The 24,049-nt window shown below is 43.3% G+C and overlaps 1 non-coding gene across 1 annotated transcript; it reads left to right on the top strand.

The window, feature by feature from the left end:
- The first annotated feature begins 23,318 nt into the window (after nt 1-23,318).
- On the top strand, nt 23,319-23,402 carry Trnal-cag. Its single transcript has one exon. It is a non-coding gene; the product is annotated as a tRNA-Leu (tRNA).
- Nucleotides 23,403-24,049: the final 647 nt, after the last annotated feature.

Genomic DNA, 24,049 nt, shown 5'->3' with positions numbered 1-24,049 from the left:
TGTATTGCGTTGATGTACTGATGGATATTGTGTGGTATGACTCCTGTAGTTGATAGTATAATTGGTATAATGTCAACTTTATCCTGATGCCACATGTCCTTGACTTCCTCAGCCCGTTGGATGTATTTTTCAATTTTTCCTCCTGTTTTCTTCTGTATATTTGTTGTATTGGGTATGGATATTTCGATTAGTTGTGTTAATTTCTTCCTTTTATTGGTTAGTATGATGTCAGGTTTGTTATGTGGTGTTGTTTTATTATTATTATTATTATTCCTGGTGCTGCAGATTTGAGGACTATGTGGACTCCACAGCAGAAAGCTCAATGAACAGCCAGGTTCACAGGATCAAAACCGATACCTGGGACTGCTGGAGGGAGAATGGAGGGGTATCACCAACTCGATCATCTATTTGAGATAGGAATACTGAAATGTCGGTGGACGCCCCAGGTTAAGGAAACAAGTAAACGGACATGGGAAAGTTGCGTTTGTCACAAAGTCATTTCTTACTTCACAAGAGTCCAACAATCTTTTATTGCACAGATATCAATACACCGACAAAATACAAATGATTCTGGCGGTTACTCCAAAAATTCTTCAACTAAACCAATTGATGATTAATTTGTTAACTTAAACGAATAAAATGCAGTAATTTAGGAAGGGCTAATAAGGAAGTATAACAATCAAATATAATACAAAGACGCGCTTAGTGCTGGGCAAACAATGACAGCGACGATGGTAAAGTTTACAATTCCAACATTTGGCTGCTCAAAGGCGGTGCTTGACGTTAATGAATATAACTTATAAGGAGTGGAGTAACATAAAATTACACTAGTCTGGTATCTGACGAATTGAAGCTGTTAAGTACTAATATTTTATCCAACTAACACAAAAACAATTCTTGACACAAATACTCAATATTTAATCAATCAGAGAAGCCCCTTGGCATAATCAAGATACTGATTTGGAAAAAAACAAAATGCTACTTAACGAATTAAGCATGACACCAATGTTGAAACTATTACGTTAAAACCAAACTTCAAACAGGGAAAACATGAAAGGCGCAGGTACAGCCGGCCTGGTCTGAGTAAGATGGTTTAGAATAACGGGCGCTCCTGGTTAAATTAACGCCCGATTGCTACCTCATAGAAACTCATGAGGGATGCAGCAGCAAGCCAGGCGGCCGCAACGTCTCAGAGGCTACGGTGAGACGGGAAGCTGCGCTCCACCACGAACACCCACACAGCAGACGCGGAGAGGAAACGCCCGATGATCCTTCGGATAACAGGTAACATACTGGGGCAGCGCCTCCAAAAGCTACGACAGCTCGGAAAGCCCAGGGCAAACAAGCAGACACATAATGTATGCATAATTATCATAGCACATATGCAAATGCTCAGACCAAGACAAGAAACTCAATGTGAGCGTGACCCCAAGTCCCAAGCAAACCTTGCGTATTACATCAAGAATATTACAATAAGAATTACTAGGAGGACTAACTGGTTAGTCACACATTAAAATATAACAAGTTAGTGTAATAACCAATAAATCAAAGGGTATTCATCAAACTGACATAAGTGACTTAAAGGTAAGAGGCAAATCTTGAGAGCTAACTCTCAAACAACTACAATAGTAATTCTATTTAGAACAATAAAAATTTTTTTTGAACGAAGCAATATCTCACCAGAGTAATGGAATTTAACTACCAAAATGAGCCAAGATTTACTGGGCCGCCAGCATTCGCTTACGATGGCAGTAGGCAGTTTTATAACCGTGGCACCAGTCCAGGAAGCAACAGATTCCAATACAAATAAGACTCAGCTTCGACCTCAGTGGTCTCTAATGCACAAGGTGGCCTAGAACATATGACGCAATTTCCAGCCTGAATGACAAGGTAAGCAGATATTGAACACGTTGCAATTAAAAGAAATTTTAAAACACATTAAATACAGCACTCAGATAATTTTAAACAGAGGCACTAAAAAGTAAATATGACACTTGAGACAGAGTGATGGAGACTCATAGGCAATCCAGTGCAGCGAGTGTAACTTCAACGTGGGAGCAGATGTGTCACTCAAGTAACAAGTACCTTTCCACCAAAGGGCAGAACAGACGGCACCAGAAAATGAACAGTAATCCAACACCCACATCAGCAACTATGCTCCTTAATCAAGGGTAAACCGGCTGCATCGACAGTAGGCTCAAGTATTGCCAACCAACACAACCATTAGCTACAATTTGCATGAAAATTCTATGATACGACGCGGCCGTCTGGATGCACTTTTAATAACTTTACGCATGTCTTGACCACACTTCCATTTTTCATCAACCTTACGAGTTTCGACATTCCATCATTTTCAAAGGCATTGCTATGTCAGTAACATAAAAAATTAGATACGTTTTATCACGTAAGCATCCTCGAGCACGGGACAAGTGCAAACTGCTACCAGTGCCTTTGAAAATGACGGGAAGTAGAAACGCGTAAGGTTGATGGAAAAATAGAAGTGTGGTGAAGACATGAGTAAAGTTGTTAAAAGTGCAACACAACTCTATCGACCACCCGTACGTCTCATGTGTCTCTTCTCTCTTCTCTCTTCTCTCTCTCTCTCTCTCTCTCACCGCAGCCGATTGACTGCCCATGTTGTCAACAAGCCGTTCCAAGGAACTACAACCAAAGGGCTAACAGGCGACCGAGGCGCCATCCGGTGACTAGACAGAGATCGCTCTACTAGGCAAAGATGTAAAAACAAAACGAGCCGACACGGCACGAATATGCTATTTCTGGAAACCGGTAGTGTTCTACACTAACAGGGAGCGGTTCGCCCATCTGTTGCAAGCATCAACGAGGTCGTGTTAGCCGGCCAGTATGGCAGAGCGGTTCTAGGCGCTTCAGTCTGGAACCGCCTGACCGCTATGGTCGCAGGTTCGAATCCTGCCTCGGGCATGGATGTGTGTGATGTCCGTAGGTTAGTAAGGTTTAAGTAGTTCTAAGTTCTAGGGGACTGATGACCTCAGCTGTTAAGTCTCATAGTGGTTAGAGCCATTTGAACCATCTGAGGACATGTTGTCTACTACTGTGGGAGTCAGCAACGACACAAACAAGAAAGGAGCGCAGCTGAGATGGCCAGTGTCATGTAACCGAAACTATCTGTACATAACACTTTCAAATTAATACAACACTTTATTTCTAAAAGGGAAATAAACATAAGTTTTCGTTATGAAGTGGCTTCCTGTACTTCCTACACGGAATTACTTAATACACTGTTATTACTCACAGAACGCAGACTATGTATTGTCTCCCAATTACTCAGAACTGATGCTCTCGGAGACTGCTACCGAACTGGACCCGATCAGCGATGGGCGGCTGTCTAAGGCAGTGTTGATAGGGGGTGCTGAAGTCTGTCTTGCTGGAGGTGTGACACTGCCCGCTCCTTCCATTGGCGCGCGGGTCAGCGCCTTCTTGATGCCGTTTCGCGGGGCTGCTCTGCTCGGTATGCAGTCGCTCCGTTAGGACTGCACAAGGTACTGCAAGCTATGCAAGCAGTGCCACAACAGTGGTGCGTGCAGTGGCCACAGAACTGGAAACGTCACAAACAACAGTACACAAAAGCAGGCATAAGAGATTACGTCTCTATGCCGTAGAAGGTGCAGCTACTTTAAGCAGCAAGCCGACGGACAAACATCAAAGCGAACAGTCTGCAATGAATAGCCGAAATTGAAGCAAGCAATGAGATTCTAGGGAAGATTTGTTTCTTTGTGGTGCGAACTAACGACAACTGAACAGTTTAAGCATAAAAAATTAGGTTAATGATTTAGCCGTGGAAATTGCTGCAACTTCACATTTTTGCTTAAAAACGTTAAAACGTTAACTAAACCATTATGGTACCATCTGTTGACGACGCCCACAGGGTCACGTTTAGGAACGACTGCACACAATAGCTGGATTAAACACAGAAATCCTAACAAAGGAAACTAATAACATCCTCTTATAACTGCTCCTGGTACTATGTTTGACATTTTTAGATTCCAAAATCGAAACTGTCAAAAATGGAATAACAACCTTATTTCCCAGAAAATAACGCCAAACACATACTGTCCACTCACATTAATGTGAACATCTGCCAAAAGCCTGAATAACCAGCATCTGAGGGGGGCACCTCTGCGAGACGTGTACGAAGGGTGTCAGTGAGGTTCTGGGAGGTATCGGCAGCGATATGAAGCCATGCCGCCTCCAATGCCATAATCAGCTGCGCTAGGTTTCTCAGTTGAAGATCCATGGCGCGAACTGGCCGATATAGGTAGCCCCACTCGTTGTCGATTGGGTTTAAGTCGGGGGAGTCTGGGGCCAGGGGAGTACGGTAAATGCGGTGTCACCGCCAGACACCACACTTGCTAGGTGGTAGCGTTTAAATTGGCCGCGGACCGTTAGTATACGTCGGTCGCGCGTGTCGCCACTGTCAGTGATTGCAGACCGAGCGCCGCCACACGGCAGGTCTAGTCGAGAAAGACTCCCTAGCACTCGCCCCTGTTGTACAGCCGACTTTGCTAGCGATGATTCACTGTCTACCTACGCTGTCATTTGCAGAGACGACAGTTTAGCAGCCGGCCGAAGTGGCCGCGCGGTTCTGGCGCTGCAGTCTGGAACCGCGAGACCGCTCCGGTCGCAGGTTCGAATCCTGCCTCGGGCATGGATGTGTGTGATGTCCTTAGGTTAGTTAGGTTTAACTAGTTCTAAGTTCTAGGGGACTAATGACCTCAGCAGTTGAGTCCCATAGTGCTCAGAGCCATTTGAATCATTTTGACAGTTTAGCATAGCTTTCAGTTACGTCATTTGCTACGACCTAGCAAGGCGTCATATTCAGTTACTATAATCTGAACGGATAATATTGTGAATCATGTACCCTCAAGAGCGACGTTCATCATTAATGGATTAAAGTTAAGTGTTGTTGTTGTGGTCCTCAGTCCTGAGACTGGTTTGATGCAGTTCTCCATGCTACTCTATCCTGTGCAAGCTTCTTCATCTCCCAGTACCTACCGCAACCTACATCCTTCTGAATCTGCTTAGTGTATTCATCTCTTGGTCTCCCTCTACGATTTTTACCCTCCACGCTGCCCTCCAATACTAAATTGGTGATCCCTTGATGCCTCAGAACATGTCCTACCAACCGATCCCTTCTTCTAGTCAAGTTGTGCCACAAACTTCTCTTCTCCCCAATCATATTCCATACTTACTCATTAGTTATATGATCCACCCATCTAATCTTCAGCATTCTTCTGTAGCACCACATTTTATAAGCTTCTATTCTCTTCTTGTCCAAACTATTTATCGTCCATGTTTCACTTCCATACATGGCTACACTCCATACAAATACTTTCAGAAACGACTTCCTGACACTTAAATCTATACGACTGCTATTACAAATTTCTCTTCTTCAGAAAGGCTTTCCTTGCCATTGCCAGTCTACATTTTATATCCTCTCTACTTCGACCATCATCAGTTATTTTGCTCCCCAAATAGCAAAACTCCTTTACTACTTTAAGTGTCTCATTTCCTAATCTAATTCCCTCAGCATCACCCGAGTTAATTCGACTACATTCCATTATCCTCGTTTTGCTTTTGTTGATGTTCATCTTACATCCTCCTTTCAAGACACTATCCATTCCGTTCAACTGCTCTTCCAAGTCCTTTGCTGTCTCTGACAGAATTATAATGTCATCGGCGAACCTCAAAGTTTTTATTTCTTCTCCATGGATTTTAATACCTACTCCGAATTTTTCTTTTGTTTCCTTCACTGCTTGCTCAATATACAGATTGAATGACATCGGGGAGAGACTGCAACCCCGTCTCACTCCCTTCCCGACCACTGCTTTCCTTTCACGTCCCTCGACTCTTATAACTGCCATCTGGTTTCTGTACAAATTGTAAATAGCCTTTCGATCCCTGTATTTTACCCCTGCCACCTTCAGAATTTGAAAGAGAGTATTCCAGTCAACATTGTCAAAAGCTTTCTCTAAGTCTAGAAATGCTAGAAACGTAGGTTTGCCCTTCCTTAATCTAGCTTCTGTGATAAGTCGTAGGGTCAGTATTGCCTCACGTGTTCCAACATTTCTACGGAATCCAAACTGATCTTCCCCGAAGTCGGCTTCTACTTGTTTTTCCATTCGTCTGTAAAGAATTCGCGTTATTATTTTGCAACTGTGACTTATTAAACTGATAGTTCGGTAATTTTCACATCTGTCAACACCTGCTTTCTTTGGGATTGGAATTACTATATTCTTCTTGAAGTCTGAGGGTATTTCGCCTGTTTCATACATCGTGCTCACCAGATGGCAGAGTTTCGTCAGGACTGGCTCTCCCAAGGCCGTCAGTGGTTCTAATGCAATGTTGTCTACTCCCGGGGCCTTGTCTCGACTTAGGTCTTTCAGTGCCCTGTCAGACTCTTCACGCAGTATCGTATCTCCCACTTCATCTTCATCTACATCCTCTTTCATTTCCAAAATATTGTCCCCTTCTACATCACCCTTGTATAGACCGTCTATATACTCCTTCCACCTTTCTGCATTCCCTTGTTTGCTTAGAACTGGGTTGCCATCTGAGCTTCTGATATTCATACAAGTGGTTCTCTTCCTCCGAAGGTCTCTTTAATTTTCCTGTAGGCAGTATCTATCTTACCCTTAGTGAGATAAGCCTCTACATCATTACATTTGTCCTCTAGACATCCCTGCTTAGCCATTTTACACTTCCTGTCGATGTCATTTTTGAGACGTTTGTATTCCTTTTTGTCTGCTTCATTTACTGCATTTTTATATTTTCTCCTATCATCAATTAAATTCAATATATCTTCTGTTACCCAAGGATTTCTATTAACCCTCGTCTTTTTACCTACTTGATCCTCTGCTGCCTTCACTACTTCATCCCTCAAAGCTACCCATTCTTCTTCTACTGTATTTCTTTCCCCCATTCCTGTCAGTTGTTCCCTTATGCTCTCCATGAAACTGTGTACAACCTTTGGTTTAGTCAGTTTATCCAGGTCCCATCTCCTTAAATTCCCACCTTTTTGCAGTTTCTTCAGTTTTAATCTGTAGTACTTAACCAATAGATTGTGGTCAGAGCCCATATCTGCCCCTGGAAATGTCTTACAATTTAAACCCTGGTTCCTAAATCTCTGTCTTACCATTATATAATCTATCTGATACCTTTTAGTATCTCCAGGCTTCTTCCATGTATACAACCTTCTTTCATGATTCTTAAACCAAGTGTTAGCTATGATTAAGTTGTGCTCTGTGCAAAATTCTACCAGGCGGCTTCCTCTTTCATTTCTTAGCCCCAATCCATATTCACCTACTACGTTTCCTTCTCTCCCTTTTCCAACACTCGAATTCCAGTCACCCATGACTATTAAATTTTCGTCTCCCTTCACTATCTGAATAATTTCTTTTATTTCATCATACATTTCTTCAATTTCTTCGTCATCTGCAGAGCTAGTTGGCATATAAACTTGTACTACTGTAGTAGGCGTGGGCTTCGTATCTATCTTGGCCACAATAATGCGTTCACTATGTTGTTTGTAGTAGCTTACCCGCATTCCTATTTTTTTTATTCATTATTAAACCTGCTCCTGCATTACCCCTATTTGATTTTGCGTTTATAACCCTGTAGTCACCTGACCAGAAGTCTTGTTCCTCCTGCCACCGGACTTCACTAATTCGCACTATATCTAACTTTAACCTATCCACTTCCCTTTTTGAATTTTCTAACCTACCTGCCCGATTAAGGGATCTGACATTCCACGCTCCGATCCGTAGAACGCCAGTTTTCTTTCTCCTGATAACGACATCCTCGTGAGTAGTCCCCGCCCGGAGATCGAATGAGGAACTATTTTACCTCCGGAATATTTTACCCAAGAGGACGCCATCATCATTTAACCATAAAGTAAAGCTGCATGCCCTCGGGAAAAATTACGGCCGTAGTTTCCCCTTGCTTTCAGTCGTTCGCAGTACCAGCACAGCAAGGCCGTTTTGGTTAGTGTTACAAGGCCAGATCAGTCAATCATCCAGACTGTTGCCCTTTGCAACTACTGAAAAGGCTGCTGCCCCTCTTCAGGAACCACACGTTTGTCTGGCCTCTCAACAGATACCCCTCCGTTGTGGTTGCACCTTCGGTACGGCTATCTGTATAGCTGAGGCACGCAAGCCTTCCCACCAACGGCAAGGTCCATGGTTCATGGGGGTGGGGGGTTGGAGGGAGGGTAAAGTTAAGTATCAAACTAATTACGTCCGCTTTCTGAATTCTCATTCCTTGTCGTGTTCCAGACCTCACGTCAGTAGAGTCCTTCCCTCCTCACGCCAGCCTGCGTGAGCTAAAACGCGAGCATTTCGGCCTCTCCTCGTAACACGGGTGTTGGCTCTTCTGCCAACACTACAGCAAACTCATGCTGGTGGTCTATGAACGACACTGTGAGTTGTGTGGCACGCTGCATTGTCGTAATGGTAGATGCCATCACGCCAAGGAAGCACAAAGTGCTTGTAGCGGTGGACATGTTCCCCAAGGATAGAGGCATACTTGCATTGTGCCTTCCAGAATGACGAGAACACAAAGGGAATGCTACGGAAACATTCCCCAGACCATAACGCATACACCGTGTTAGTTTTCAGAAGTTTCAATACGCAGAGGCCATTGGACGTCTATCCGATGGTGCATAAAAAGTGATTCATCTGAAAAGGCCACCCGTCGCTGCTGCGCGGACGCTGAGCTGCTGTAGAGGCGTGCAAATTTCAGCCTTCGTCGCCGATGAACAGCAGTCAGCGTGGGCACATAAAGCTGGTGTCCGCTGCGGAGGCCCACATGCAGCAGCGCTCGCTGAGTGACCGTGGAGCAGACACGGTTGGCAGCCCCTTTGCTTCATCTGGGCGGTCAGTTGTTCGACAGCCGCACGTTTGTACATTCGGCCATACACATCTCAGCAGCCGTCGTTCGCCCCTGTCACCTACGGCCTGTGGGCAACACAGATGCCTCGGCGCCGATTTTGGATAGCGCCATTTTGCCACGTCCGGTATACTTGAAACATGGTGGCACGCTAACAGTTTACGATCTTAGCCGTTTCTGAAATGCTCCATCCTTCCAACCCTTCGTCCGGAAGCCAATGATAATGTTGTTTTGGACGGCAGATAAATCACGCCCCCCCTCCCGGACACAATTTATATATCCTCCATTGCTAGTGCTGCCACCTTCAATCTGTGAGTGGTTATTGCACGTTGACGTCAAACATAGGCGATGGTCACCGTGTAGTTTTTTCTAGTGTAGAACATGACGTATTACCATCTCCTCTCCTGTCCCCCCCGGTCGCTGAGTGGTCAGCGCGACAGAATGTCAATCCAAAGGGCCCGGGTTCGATTCCCGGCTGGGTCGGAGATATTCTCCGCTCAGGGATTGAGTGTTGTGGTGTCATAATCATCGTCATTTCTTCGCCATTGACGCGCACGTCGCCGAAGGGGCATCAAATCGAAAGACTTGCACCAGGCTAACGGTCTGCCCGATGCGAGGCACTTGTTGTTGTGGTCTTCAGTCCTGAGACTGGTTTGATGCAGCTCTCCATGCTACTCTATCCTGTGCAAGCTTTTTCATCTCCCAGTACCTACTGCAACCTACATCCTTCTGAATCTGCTTAGTGTATTCATCTCTTGGTCTCCCTCTACGATTTTTACCCTCCACGCTGCCCTCCAATACTAAATTGGTGATCCCTTGATGCCTCAGAACATGTCCTACCAACCGATCCCTTCTTCTGGTCAAGTTGTGCCACAAACTTCTCTTCTCCCCAATCCTATTCAATACTTCCTCATTAGTTATGTGATCTACCCATCTAATCTTCAGCATTCTTCTGTAGCACCACATTTCGAAAGCTTCTATTTTCTTCTTGTCCAAACTATTTATCGTCCATGTTTCACTTCCATACATGGCTACACTCCATACGAATACTTTCAGAAATGACTTCCTGACACTTAAATCAATACTGGATGTTAACAAATTCCTCTTCTTCAGAAACGCTTTCCTTGCCATTGCCAGCCTACATTTTATATCCTCTCTACTTCGACCATCATCAGTTATTTTGCTCCCCAAATAGCAAAACTCCTTTACTACTTTAAGTGCCTCATTTCCTAATCTAATTCCCTCAGCATCACCCGACTTAATTAGACTACATTCCATTATCCTTGTTTTGCTTTTGTTGATGTTCATCTTATATCCTCCTTTCAAGACACTGTCCATTCCATTCAACTGCTCTTCCAAGTCCTTTGCTGTCTCTGACAGAATTACAATGTCATCGGCGAACCTCAAAGTTTTTATTTCTTCTCCATGAATTTTAATACCTACTCCGAATTTTTCTTTTGTTTCCTTTACTGCTTGCTCAATATACACATTGAACAACATGGGGGATAGGCTACAACCCTGTCTCACTCCTTTTCCAACCACTGCTTCCCTTTCATGACCCTCGACTTTTATAACTGCCATCTGGTTTCTGTACAAATTGTAAATAGCCTTTCGCTCCCTGTATTTTACCCCTGCCACCCTTAGAATTTGAAAGACAGTATTCCAGTCAACATTGTCAAAAGCTTTCTCTAAGTCTACAAATGCTAGAAACGTAGGTTTGCCTTTCCTTAATCTTTCTTCTAAGATAAGTCGTAAGGTCAGTATTGCCTCACGTGTTCCAGTGTTTCTACGGAATCCAAACTGATCTTCCCCGAGGTTGGCTTCTACTAGTTTTTCCATTCGTCTGTAAAGAATTCGTGTTAGTATTTTGCAGCTGTGACTTATTAAGCTGATAGTTCGGTAATTTTCACATCTGTCAACACCTGCTTTCTTTGGGATTGGAATTATTATATTCTTCTTGAAGTCTGAGGGTATTTCGCCTGTTTCATACATCTTGCTCACCAGATGGTAGAGTTTTGTCAGGACTGGCTCTCCCACTGCCGTCAGTAGTTCCAATGGAATACTGTCTACTCCGGAGGCCTTGTTTCGACTCAGGTCTTTCAGTGCTCTGTCAAACTCTTCACGCAGTATCATATCTCCCATTTCATCTTCATCTACATCCTCTTCCATTTCCATAATATTGTCCTCAAGTACATCGCCCTTGTATAGACCCTCTATATACTCCTTCCACCTTTCTGCTTTCCCTTCTTTGCTTAGAACTGGGTTTCCATCTGAGCTCTTGATATTCATACAAGTCGTTCTCTTATCTCCAAAGGTCTCTTTAATTTTCCTGTAGGCGGTATCTATCTTACCCCTAGTGAGATAGGCCTCTACATCCTTACATTTGTCCTCTAGCCATCCCTGCTGAGCCATTTTGCACTTCCGGTCAATCTCATTTTTGAGACGTTTGTATTCCTTTTTGCCTGCTTCACTTACTGCATTTTTATATTTTCTCCTTTCATCAATTAAATTCAATATTTCTTCTGTTACCCAAGGATTTCTACTAGCCCTTGTCTTTTTACCTACTTGTTCCTCTGCTGCCTTCACTACTTCATCCCTCAAAGCTACCCATTCTTCTTCTACTGTATTTATTTCCCCCATTCCTGTCAATTGCTCCCTTATGCTCTCCCTGAATCTCTGTACAACCTCTGGTTCTTTTAGTTTATCCAGGTCCCATCTCCTTAAATTCCCACCTTTTTGCAGTTTCTTCAGTTTTGATCTACAGGTCATAACCAATAGATTGTGGTCAGAGTCCACATCTGCCCCTGGAAATGTCTTACAATTTAAAACCTGGTTCCTAAATCTCTGTCTTACCATTATATAATCTATCTGATACCTTTTAGTATCTCCAGGCTTCTTCCATGTATACAACCTTCTTTCATGATTCTTAAACCAAGTGTTAGTTATGATTATGTTGTGCTCTGTGCAAAATTCTACCAGGCGGCTTCCTCTTTCATTTCTGTCCCCCAATCCATATTCACCTACTATGTTTCCTTCTCTCCCTTTTCCTACACTCGAATTCCAGTCACCCATGACTATTAAATTTTCGTCTCCATTCACAATCTGAATAATTTCTTTTATTTCATCATACATTTCTTCAATTTCTTCGTCATCTGCAGAGCTAGTTGGCATATAAACTTGTACTACTGTAGTAGGTGTGGGCTTCGTATCTATCTTGGCCACAATAATGCGTTCACTATGCTGTTTGTAGTAGCTTACCCGCATTCCTATTTTCCTGTTCATTATTAAACCTACTCCTGCATTACCCCTATTTGATTTTGTGTTTATAACCCTGTAGTCACCTGACCAGAAGTCTTGTTCCTCCTGCCACCGAACTTCACTAATTCCCACTATATCTAACTTCAACCTATCCATTTCCCTTTTTAAATTTTCTAACCTACCTGTCCGATTAAGGGATCTGACATTCCACGCTCCGATCCGTAGAACGCCAGTTTTCTTTCTCCTGATAACGACATCCTCTTGAGTAGTCCCCGCCCGGAGATCCGAATGGGGGACTATTTTACCTCCGGAATATTTTACCCAAGAGGACGCCATCATCATGTAATCATACAGTAAAGCTGCATGCCCTCGGGAAAAATTACGGCTGTAGTTTCCCCTTGCTTTCAGCCGTTCGCAGTACCAGCACAGCAAGGCCGTTTTGGTTATTGTTACAAGGCCACATCAGTCAATCATCCAGACTGTTGCCCTTGCAACTACTGAAAAGGCTGCTGCCCCTCTTCAGGAACCACACGTTTGTCTGGCCTCTCAACAGATACCCCTCCGTTGTGGTTGCACCTACGGTACGGCTATCTGTATCGCTGAGGCACGCAAGCCTCCCCACCAACGGCAAGGTCCATGGTTCATGGGGGGGGGGGGGGGGGGGGGGCGAGGCCCTAAGCACACGATATTTACATTTTACCATCTCCTCCCCTAAGGTTATGGTTGGTGAAACGTACCATTCCTGAAAAACTTCTGACAAACAACAGCTGATCAACATCGACACACCAAGAGGAACATAACCTGAACTAGGACTAGAATCAAAACTAATTAAAGTAGAATAACAAGCTATATTAGCCAGACAACAACACCAATTATGTTTTTCTGCTATTTATGTACACTAGGGAGCTGCTACGACTTTGCACAAGTAGTAGTAAGTATATATGGCAGGAAAACGTGTCTGTAATATCTAGTGATACCCACGAACCTTCCTTGTGAATTAGTCTACCTATTAGTAAAAACCGTATCAAAATCTGAACAGTAGTTCGTGAGATTAGCCTTCACACACGTTAATATATATTGAAAGCGGTTGGTGGACTATAGAACGTATAAGCTTTGTCTAGCAGATGGAGGCGGGACAGGACTAGAGGAGTGCACAGCTGGGCTCGTTCAAATATTGTCCAAAGTCAGCACTAACCTCCTGCTACGAAGCCTTAGATAACACACGCCTGTGCGTGGAGCTCGACTCTGATGCAGCCAGTTTGAATCCTGGTAGTGCAAGAAACTTTCACAGCCAGTGTTCTTCAGCATAGGAAGCAGATGTGTTAGCATAAAGTTTGTGATAACCAGACTCTGATAAAAGTCCTGGACTGAATTCTAAACCTCTTTGTAGCGTCTCGCGTAGTGAGGGCACGTGACATTGTTAACGATCATCCGTCTGTTTCATGGGGTGAAAACACCAGCGGCCCCGTTGGTGCAGTCTGAGAGGGATAGGCTACGTGCCAGTACCACGTTTCACCTTCTCCCTTCTCTGATCGTGATACTACACAAACATGATACACATGACTACAATGAGGCGACACACTTAACACACATCTCTCACATCATGCGAGGAAAGGGGCCATTGTGCCCAGGGGAAGAAATCCTTTCCCGATTGGGGGGTTGATCCTACCCAAACCCCCCTCCCCAAGGGTCTCTTTGTCAACAGTGTCGTTCGGTGTTGCCTTCTACGCGAACCAGTAGGACCTCATCCCCGAACCCATGTATAAAACAGCTTCAGATATCTGATACATAACTTATCACTTAAGGTCTTTTAAGAAACGCTTGTTTTTCACCCGTAACATTGTTTGTGACGTCATACCTCGTGAACAATGTGTCGTACAATGTGTGATTTAAAAGCTATATTCAGTGCTAAATATAGATACTGCTGCAAAATGTGTTGCGAATAGAGGTAGTAGTAAAGAAGGAATACATTGAAACGTAATATTTGCTGCTGAAGATTTACTGTATGAATAGCGAAAATGTAGTAAGCGATAAACTTTTATCACTTCATTACTTTGTGGGTGGTGCTTGAGTGTAGTAGATTCGAAAAGTTTGAAGTTACGTGTAAGATTTGTTGAAAGTCACTAAGTTCTGTCATTCTCAAATACTGGATGAATATATTCTGGTTAATCTGCGAGCCGTGACTTACGTCTCCTGAAGACATAAACACAGTCTCTGACCGTAATATTTGTCTTACTGTGTTGAAACCGTAACATGAGATGATGAGTACATTACGACAGCAATTTAAATTTATAAATTCGGTCACTAACTGTACGATATATGGAAAACAAAATCTTTGTTGCCCCTGAAAGCCGTTAGATAGGCAACCTGCAACTGAAATTCTACTCATGGTTAAGCCATTTAGTAATATACAGGGTCTCCCACTCAAGCCTCCCTGATTTCTAGAACCCAAGAGAGAAACCACAGTAGGTAAGACAATGAAAAATGCACAACATTGTAGATCCTCTCAAAGAATTTATATTCGCGAGTCAGAAGTGCCAAGTGTCATCGCCAGAGTGCAGCATGGTCGTATGAAGTGAAAATGGCAAATCCACAGCGCGAGCAAGCAGTAGTGTGGTATACAGAAACAAAACCGCCGATTACTGTGCAATTATCGTCATGTGTATGACTGTGATCCACCTGATGTGCAAACAATTAAGGAATGGTATAGGAAGTTTCTGGCAACAGGAAGTGTTCTGGCGGTGCACGTTACAGAGTTTCAGAAGAGACAGTGCAAGACATAAGACAAACGTTTCTCAGAAGCCCACGTAAGTGAATCCTTCCAGCATCAAGGCAACTTAATGTACCTCCATCAACACTGTATCGTGTAGTTCAGCAGCGTCTTCGTATGTGTGCTTACAAAGTGCAAATTCTGCAACATCCGACGCTGAACGACAAACCACGCCAACAACAATATGCTGCAGCGTATTGATATGGATGCCAGCTTCCTGGAAAGATGTTTATTGTCAGATGAGACAACCTTTCATCTATCAGGAAGGGGTAATAGGCATAATGTTCGGATATGGGGTTCGCAATATCCGCACGTTGTCATTGAACATGTTCGTGGTAGCCCTAAACTAAACGTCTGGTGCAGGTTAATGCACGACAGGATTGTTGGACCGTTCTTCTCTGCGGAACAAACAGTGAATGGGTCAGTGTATCCGGACATGTTGGAGCAGTTTGTGTACCCTCAGATACAAGACTTGCAACCCAACATCATTTTTCAACAAGGTGGAGCTCCGCCGCATTGCTCAACGGCTGTTCGCAAGTTCCTGGATAGGAAATTTCCCAGTCGTTGAATCGGACGCGGAGAACCCATTGCATGGCCACCACGTTCACCCGACATGACGCCGCTTGACTTCTTCATGTGGAGATTCGTGAAGGACCGCGTGTATGCGATCCAAGTGGACGATATTCCTGCGATTGTAACAATAACAGAGGAAATGTTACAAAGAACTTGGCAAGAAATTGAATGTAGATTCTGTATTCTTCGTGCAACAAATGCTTCACATGTAGAGGTGTATTGATGATAAATAAATAAATTCTTTGAGATGCTATACAATGTGGTGCATTTTTCATTGTCGTATCTACTGTTGGTTTTTTTACTGGGTCTATGAAATCAGGGAGGTTTGTGTGGGACACCCTGTACACTGTTACACTGTTGGATGTATCCTGGGATGGCGAGAGGTGCGAACACGCGATACTCCGAGGAATATTGTACAATGCGATCCTTTTGATGGTCCAGGTGTTATGGTTTGAGGCGGCATAATTTTGTACGGGCGCACTGACCTCCACGTTACACTCACCGCTCAACGTTGTCACACTGTACTTCTTTTCAGCAGTGCATTCGGACTTGATTTAATTTTAAGGATGAAAATGTGCCATCCGATGGATCAACGCAGGTGGCGGACTGCTTGGAACGGGCGTACATTCGGCGAATGGAGTGACCTGTCCATTCCCTCGATTTAAATCGCATCCATCACATGTGGGGTACGTTGTGGAGACTATTGCAGCACGTCCATATGCACCAGCGACCACCCGGCAGTTATCAAGCGATCTAGTGGAGGAATGGAACGCCTTTCCACAAGAACTACTTTCCTACCTTATGGGCACTACGGAAGCAAGTGTTACCACTCGTGGCTAATCGCACACCCTATTAAGAACGATGTCCCGCCTTTTGCAGTGTCTGGTGGACCGTGATGAATAGCGGTGACTGTAGTGTAATTATGGTCTCTGAATAAAGACGTAATTTCTGTTTGACTCATTGCATATTTATTTAAGTTACACTCTCTACTGTGACTGTTCTTCCTATGTGTTGTCCAAGTTTCATCGAGTTATGTTAGTCGGCAGTGACACATCATGAGGACGTTACTTTGGTCCTCAAGTTATGTACACCAGTGTAGAGGAGTGGTTGACCATCTCGACCAGTCGCACAGTGCGCCAGAATCCTGAAAACTCAACCAAAACTACAAAATATGTTCCAATATGATCATAAATGGGTATAATGGTGTTTCTGACCATTCTGATAACAATTTTTATATCAGAATGGAAAAATTGAAAATCGCGGATCCAATATGGCGAAAAGAATCTGGAAATATTACTGAAGCGGACTAAACAAGCTTCGTTGAACATTTGTAATGTTAATGGTAAACTTTATTTCAGAATTGCTTCTATTAGTGACTTTATTACAGAAAATATACGAATATATTAGTTACAAAAATTGAAAGTTCTATAAATTTTCTTAATCTTCTTCCTCTTGCGGTTCTTCTTCATCTTCATTTCCTTCTTCTTCCTGTGTTTCGCTAACATTTGTATCCTCTTCTTCATCCTCAGCATCTGATACCTCGTAATCCTCTGCACGGGCACCAAGAGGGCAACAGCTTCACACGACAGTTTTCACTTTCGTCGGGGACCGCTTATGCAAAGACGAAATATGAAATAGTGAAACATAATGTAATAGAATTAAATTTCTGAAGAAAAATCTTATCAATACGAAACATTATAATTATTTTATAAAGAACACTTTTTATATTTGTAACATATTTAAAATATGTCTTTATATTTTGTAATTACGTATTTCGTTGCTTATTAGCAATGTTGTAGAAATAACAGTTGTATAACTGTGTGTGTACGTGTTTCATTCGTATTTTAGTAAAAAGTTTGAGTTCTATTTTCTCAATGTAAGAAACGGCATTTTGGAACTGTCGCTTAAATATTGGCTCAAAGCCGGAACTTGGGCTAGTAGCTGCATTTTGAAGCCGATTAGCGAAGATAACAGTACGTATTCAAGGACGGAATGAGAAAGAAGGCGGAAGGTCGTGCGGTCTAAAACTTGTCACATTTTTCGCTCGCACTTTACAGTTTTTTGCTTGTATTCCGCTAAGAAGTTAATTACCATAAACCAGTTGTTAATTAATGATTAAATAATGAAACAAGTGTTCACAATTAAGTACATAATTTATGGATTACCCTCCACTTGAAAGGTTTCGGCCTAATTTGCATGAACATACATTGCTGGTCATACATAAAGCACACCAGTGCCAGACGCAATCAACACCTTCACTGCGCGATAACAACGGTGAAGTCACTGATGACAGTCCCACTAAAGCAGAGTTATCAAACACGGTTTTCCGAAACTCCTTCACCAAAGAAGACGAAGTAAATATTCCTGAATTCCAATCAAGAACAACTGCCAAGATGAGAAACATAGAAGTAGATATCCTCGGTGTAACAAAGCAGCTTAAATCACTTAATAAAAGCAAGGCCTCCGGTCCAGATTGTATACCAGTTAGGTTCCTCTCGGAGTATACTGATAAAATAGCTCCATATTTAGCAATTATATGCAACCACTCGCTCACAGAAAGATCCGTACCTGAAGACTGGAAAATTGCTCAAGTCACACCAATACCCAAAAAGGGAAGTAGGAGTAATCCGCTGAATTACAGGCCTATATCACTAACGTAGATTTGCAGTAGGGTTCTAGAACATATACTGTATTCGATCATTATGAAGTACCTCGAAGAAAGCGATTTATTGACATATAGTCAGCACGGATTCAGAAAATATCGTTCTTGTGAAACGCAACTAGCTCTTTATACTCATGATGTAATAAGTGCTATCGACAGGGGACGTCAAATTGATTCCATATTTTTAGATTTCCAGAAGACTTTCGACACCGTTCCTCACAAGCGTCTTCTAATCAAAGTGCGTGCCTACGGAGTATCGCCTCAGTTGTGCGACTGGATTCGTGATTTCCTGTCAGAAAGGTCACAATTCGTAGTAATAGACAGAAAGTTTTTTTGTAAGGTCATCGACTAAAACTGAAGTAATGTCCGGCGCTCCCCAAGGAAGTGCTATAGGCCCTCAATTGTTCCTGATCTATATTAACGACGTAGGAGACAATCTGAGTAGCCGTCTTAGATTGTTTGCAGACGATGCTGTCATTTACCGTCTTGTAAAGTCAACCGATGATCAAAACGACTTGCAAAATGATTTAGATAAGATATCTGTATGGTGCGAAAGGTGGCAATTGACCCTGAATAAGGAAAAGTGTGAAGTTATTCACATGAGTACTAAAAGAAATCAGATAAATTTCGATTACAAGATAAGTCACACAAATATGAGGGCTGTAAATTCAAGTAAATACTTAGGGATTACAATTACAAATAGCCTAAATTGGAACGACAATATTGTGGGTAGAGCAAACCAAAGACTGTGATTGATTGGCAGAACACTTAGAAGGTGCAACAGGTCTACCAAAGAGACTGCTTACACTACTCTTGTCCGCCCTATTCTGGAGTACTGCTGTGCGGTGTTGGATCCGTATCAGGTGGGACTGACGGATGACACCGAAAGAGTACAAGGAAGGGCAGCTCGTTTTGTATTTTCTCGAAACAGGGTAGATAGTGTCACGGACGTGATACGTGAATTGGAGTGGCAATCATTAAAACAAAGGCGTTTTTCGTTGCGACGAGATCTTCTCATGATATTTCAATCACCAGTTTTCTACTTCGATTGCGAAAACATTCTCTTGGCACCCACCTACATAGGGAGAAATGATCATCACGATAAAATAAGAGAAATAAGGGCTCGCACGGAAAAATTTAAGTGCTCGTTTTTCCGTTCGAGAGTGGAACGTTAGAGAGACAGCTTGAAGGTGGTTCATTGAACCCTCTGCCAGCCACTTTATTGTGAATAGCAGAGTAATCACGCAGATGTAGATGAGAACAGAAAGTTTCTTCTGAACTAAAGTCAATCTTCAGACAAAACAACCGGCCGCTTCTAACACCGAGGTTCAATTGTCCCAGCATTACACTAGCCAACAAATCAAATGACACTTCTGAATTCCGAATTTCTTATCTTCTTTTTTTTCATTAATGACCCCATTTCTTCGGGGTTCGCTCCGATGTGCGTCGCAAAGCTGGCCAGCAGCCTGAATACAACGGCGGCGCTGCAGGGGCGCAACAGGCGGCGCCGGTGTCCAGTCTGCGGCGGTCCCGCTGTACTCGTATATTTAGCGGCGCTTCTGCGAACGGCACTTGCTGGCGCGCCAGTGTTTGTTTACACAGCGGGGACGGAAATGCGGCGCCGCGACACTTAACGGCCGGCTCACGCTTCCGCCCTGGATCCACATCACGCTTTTCCGGGAATGGCGCGCTGACCTCTGACACGGTTGCGGCTTACGGGACACTCGGCGCAGCCACAGGAAGTGACGCTGGCTAACCCAACCTCTTGGAACGGAGGAGACGGTGGTAGCCTCGGCGCAAACAATGGAGCAATGGCTGACATTTCTAAAATAAACTTCATTCACTCTCGTTCAATTGAGGCAACGTGTTTGCAGCATAGGAAAAAAAAAAGGTTCAAATGGCTCTGAGCACTATGGGACTTAACTGCTATGGTCATCAGTCCCCTAGAACTTAGAACTACTTAAACCGAACTAGCCTAAGGACATCACGCACATCCATGCCTGGGCAGGATTCGAACCTGCGACCATAGCGGTCGCGCGGTTCCAGACTGAAGCGCCTAGAACCGCTCGGCCACAATGGCTGGCTGGAGAGTTTATGGTTAGGACAGTTACGCACTGTACTCTTGCGAACCTATACGATTCTGGACTTCACCTCCGGGTTGGAAGTCGTCGTTGAGTATGCAGTGTTCAATAATTGAGAGCACTTCCTCTGCCTATACTTACGTTGAAAGGTTATCTGAACTTCGTCCTTGTGGCTGGGACTTCGCGTTTCTCGTCTGTAGAACACAGAGAGGAGAAGACAGTATGAGAGTATATTAGTCAGAGGACCGCCTTTAGCCATCGTAGTGTTTGAAGGAATTTTATTTTGTGGCTGGAGTTCTTCCATCGACGCAGACGCGTACGAGAACCAGCACGCCAGACGCAGTACATACTGCGATATCGCAAATTACTTCGGCTCTTTAGAGCTATAAAGCTTAACAGCTGTGATCACGCTAGTTTATTTCCACTGAGGTTCCACACCAATGTAGATCATCTTTGAAGGTAGTGTCTTCTAATGTTCGGTTTTAGGGACTGATGATTTTAGCAGTTAAGTCCCATAAGATTTCACACATTTTTGAATGTTCGGTACGTAGATGGTTTCAGTCATTTCGCGTTATTTATGTTAGATCGAGTGGCCATAAAAAGGGGTTGAGTTGGGCAATTGATAAATAATTTTACTTAGGAAATATAGACATTTCTCATATAGGTGTTTTTTTAATATGTAATAAACGTATAATAAGAAACAACGTTTATCATTTAGTAGTATTAGTTGCCTTCATCATTCATTGTAATATATGGAATTAAGAGATCCTAAGATCTGGTTCAGGGGGTAGTCAGTCAGGGTCAATTCTCCTATCTGCACAAACCGGACATTTTTTTACGAACACTGTTGCGCAATCTTCTTAAAACTTCTAAACAAAAGGTTTCATTGACGGTCTGACCTGGAGGACCAATCTCTGAATGAACTATTGTTCAAATGACTCTGAACACTATGGGACTTAACATCTGAGGTCATCAGTCCCCTAGAACTTAGAACTACTTAAAACTAATTAACCTAAAGTCATCCATGTCTGGGCAGGATTCGAACCTGCAAACGTAGCTGTCGCGCGGTTCCAGACTGAAGCGCCTAGAACCGCTCAGCCACAATGACCGGCCCGTCTAGCTGCTTCCTGTGTTTAAGCAGGACCAACACACCTGTGTGGGCCTTCCATCCAGGGCTTGAGTTCCGCCTACCGTTTCATCTCCACTGGCGTTCCAACCTCTACTAGTATAGGCAATCATTCATTACGCCGTTCTGATAATAAAGACACTCCATCACATTTACAAGGCGTACAATTTCTTTACCTCAAAACTACGTAATTTCGACAGTCGCAGAATCGAAAAGTTACCAAAGCATTGGCAGTCTGTTGTAAACAGAGACGGAAAATATATTACTGATGACTTAGGTCTCTGCTATGTCTATCTGATTTTTTTCTTCGGTCTACTTTTTATTGTTATGCATCTTTTTAGATCGAAATTGTAGAGTACTTTGCTAGTAAATCGAAACTAGAATAGTAGTACGCTGTCCTTCTCCTTTACTCCGACACCTCCCAAACCCCTTTTCCCTTTTATTATAATTTTATTGCTTTTCCCACAGTGGAGTCTGGCGTCCACTGCAAGCGACCAGCTCGCAGCTGACTACTTGAGTTCCTCCTATTATTGTTCCCTTTTAGTGCTTTCAACAATTCCTCGTTTTTTCTCTCGCACAGTTTCACACCCCCATACATATCATTTCCCCTTCCGGGTTCCCAGCTTTCTAAACTGGCTAGTACACTCAGCCTTTCCCAGTTATGTTTGTAAATGAAGTACCATCGGTAATTCCCTTTATACAGTTGCATGTATGCTAGAAAGATTTACATCATATTTCCTCCCTTGTTTCAGTAATTTGCCCGAAACCAGTTGCGTTTGCAACAAAACGAAATCGCAACTGAAGCGGATATTTTCAGTCTCAGCATACGACCAAACAACCATTCTAACACAACGCAGGCAGCAACAGAATTAGAAAACACCATCATGTGGATGGGGTATGAAAGCGTCATTCGTGATTACGTGATGTATCGTGGTATACCTTTATCGCATTCAGTCTCGGTTTGCGTGTTAGCAAAACTAGACCAAAAACTTGAAATACGTTTCGATCCAGATTCCTGGCAAAAAAAAAGCCGAATTATGTATCTCAGACGCTTTGCACGTAACAGTTTTCCTCCAGGTTATGCGCGCTGAAAAATGTCTCCAGTTTGTGCGTACTTTATCGTGATAATATTTTGGAACGATACACGGACCTCTGCACAGACGTGAGCGTGGTTATTATGATTACGATCAGAATTATGGTTCATTACGAAAAAAAACCCGAACCATTTGCATAGACTCTTGTCTTTTCTCGAAATAAATTGTAGCAACATATTAACGCCGTTTCGTAAGGGATGCAAATATTATTTACAAATTATTTACTTCCTTCAAAGATTTTAAAATGTATCTATACGAAATGTAAATGCATAGGACTTGGGCTTTTCGATATTTTTGTCCAGGATATTCGTTGAAAACTTCGTATTGTTTCTCTGCCATATATGCCGCTTGCTTTCCTTTGGTCCAAATGCTGACCAACAGCATCAAATTTACTGTAAGTGCTGTAGCTACCTGGCATTTTAAATAAAGTAAACACAATGAAAATAAACTGTCATTTTAGTAACGTACACGGCGTAAGTATTGGGTTATAAATCAGTTGTAGCCTAAAACAAGTGTTTCAATTGGTCAAATTTTTATATTCGGCCGAATTTAAAGAAAACAAGATAATAAGTGCCTAGAAATACAGATGTTTTTCTTTGTCAGTTTCCGACTGGATACCAATACCACTTACCTGTCCTTGATCCTGAGACAAGCCGCGAGAAGCTGCAGTGAGGAAGTAGGCAGGGTCCCAGCTGCGCGAGCCGGGCGCAGGGCGTGGCCCTGGCAGGTCACCCTGGAAGCTGCACGGCGGCAGGAAAATGAGCTTTCTTTGAAGATAATCTGAGCACAGAATTCAGTACTTATGTGAACGACTGTACATAGTGTGGCGTATGTCAGGATGGCCGAGCGGTCTAAGGCGCTGCGTTCAGGTCGCAGTCCACTTCTGTGGGCGTGGGTTCGAATCCCACTTCTGACAACAATTTTTCTCCTCTCACTCAGTCATTACTGGTACCCAACAATAACTTCCGCAAGCCGACTGATGAAAATTTTTTGATAAGCCATTTTCCGAAGACAGTCCCTCGGTGGAAGTCATATCTCTTGCTACGCAAAGATGACTCGAAAATTATTTAGCACTTATGTGATCATTTATGATTCATTTTGTACCGCCAGTCACATACCTGTACTATGCAAGCAGTATATCATTTTAACATCATCATTTTCGATACGATACAGCGTCAGTAGTAGGTGCTGTTTGGAAACGAATTAACGATTAGGAAGGAAAAAACCTTTCACATTTGCTATTGACATCGTAATTCTGTCAGAGATGGCAACGGACGTGGCAGAGGAGTTGAAGAGAATGGTAGCGACATTGAAAGACATAATAAGATGAACATGAACAGAGGTAAAACGAACCTAATGGAAGGCAATGACGGCCGTTCCAGACATAGATGGGCCAGTCGGAACCGTCTGGTCGCCATATCATCGTCTGCCAGTGGTGTCATTTGGATGCGGTACGGAGGGGAGGACGTCCCCACATCGCACTTCCAGCGGTCATCAGTTTAGCTGACCTGGAAACGCTACTATGCGGCCAAGTAGCTCCTCACTCGGGGTCACAAGGCAGGA

This window comes from Schistocerca americana, chromosome 3 (assembly GCF_021461395.2).
Source record: "Schistocerca americana isolate TAMUIC-IGC-003095 chromosome 3, iqSchAmer2.1, whole genome shotgun sequence".
Lineage (NCBI taxonomy): Eukaryota > Metazoa > Arthropoda > Insecta > Orthoptera > Acrididae > Schistocerca > Schistocerca americana.
Note: the sequence above shows the minus strand (reverse complement) of the source record. Positions and strands in the feature narration are given on the sequence as shown.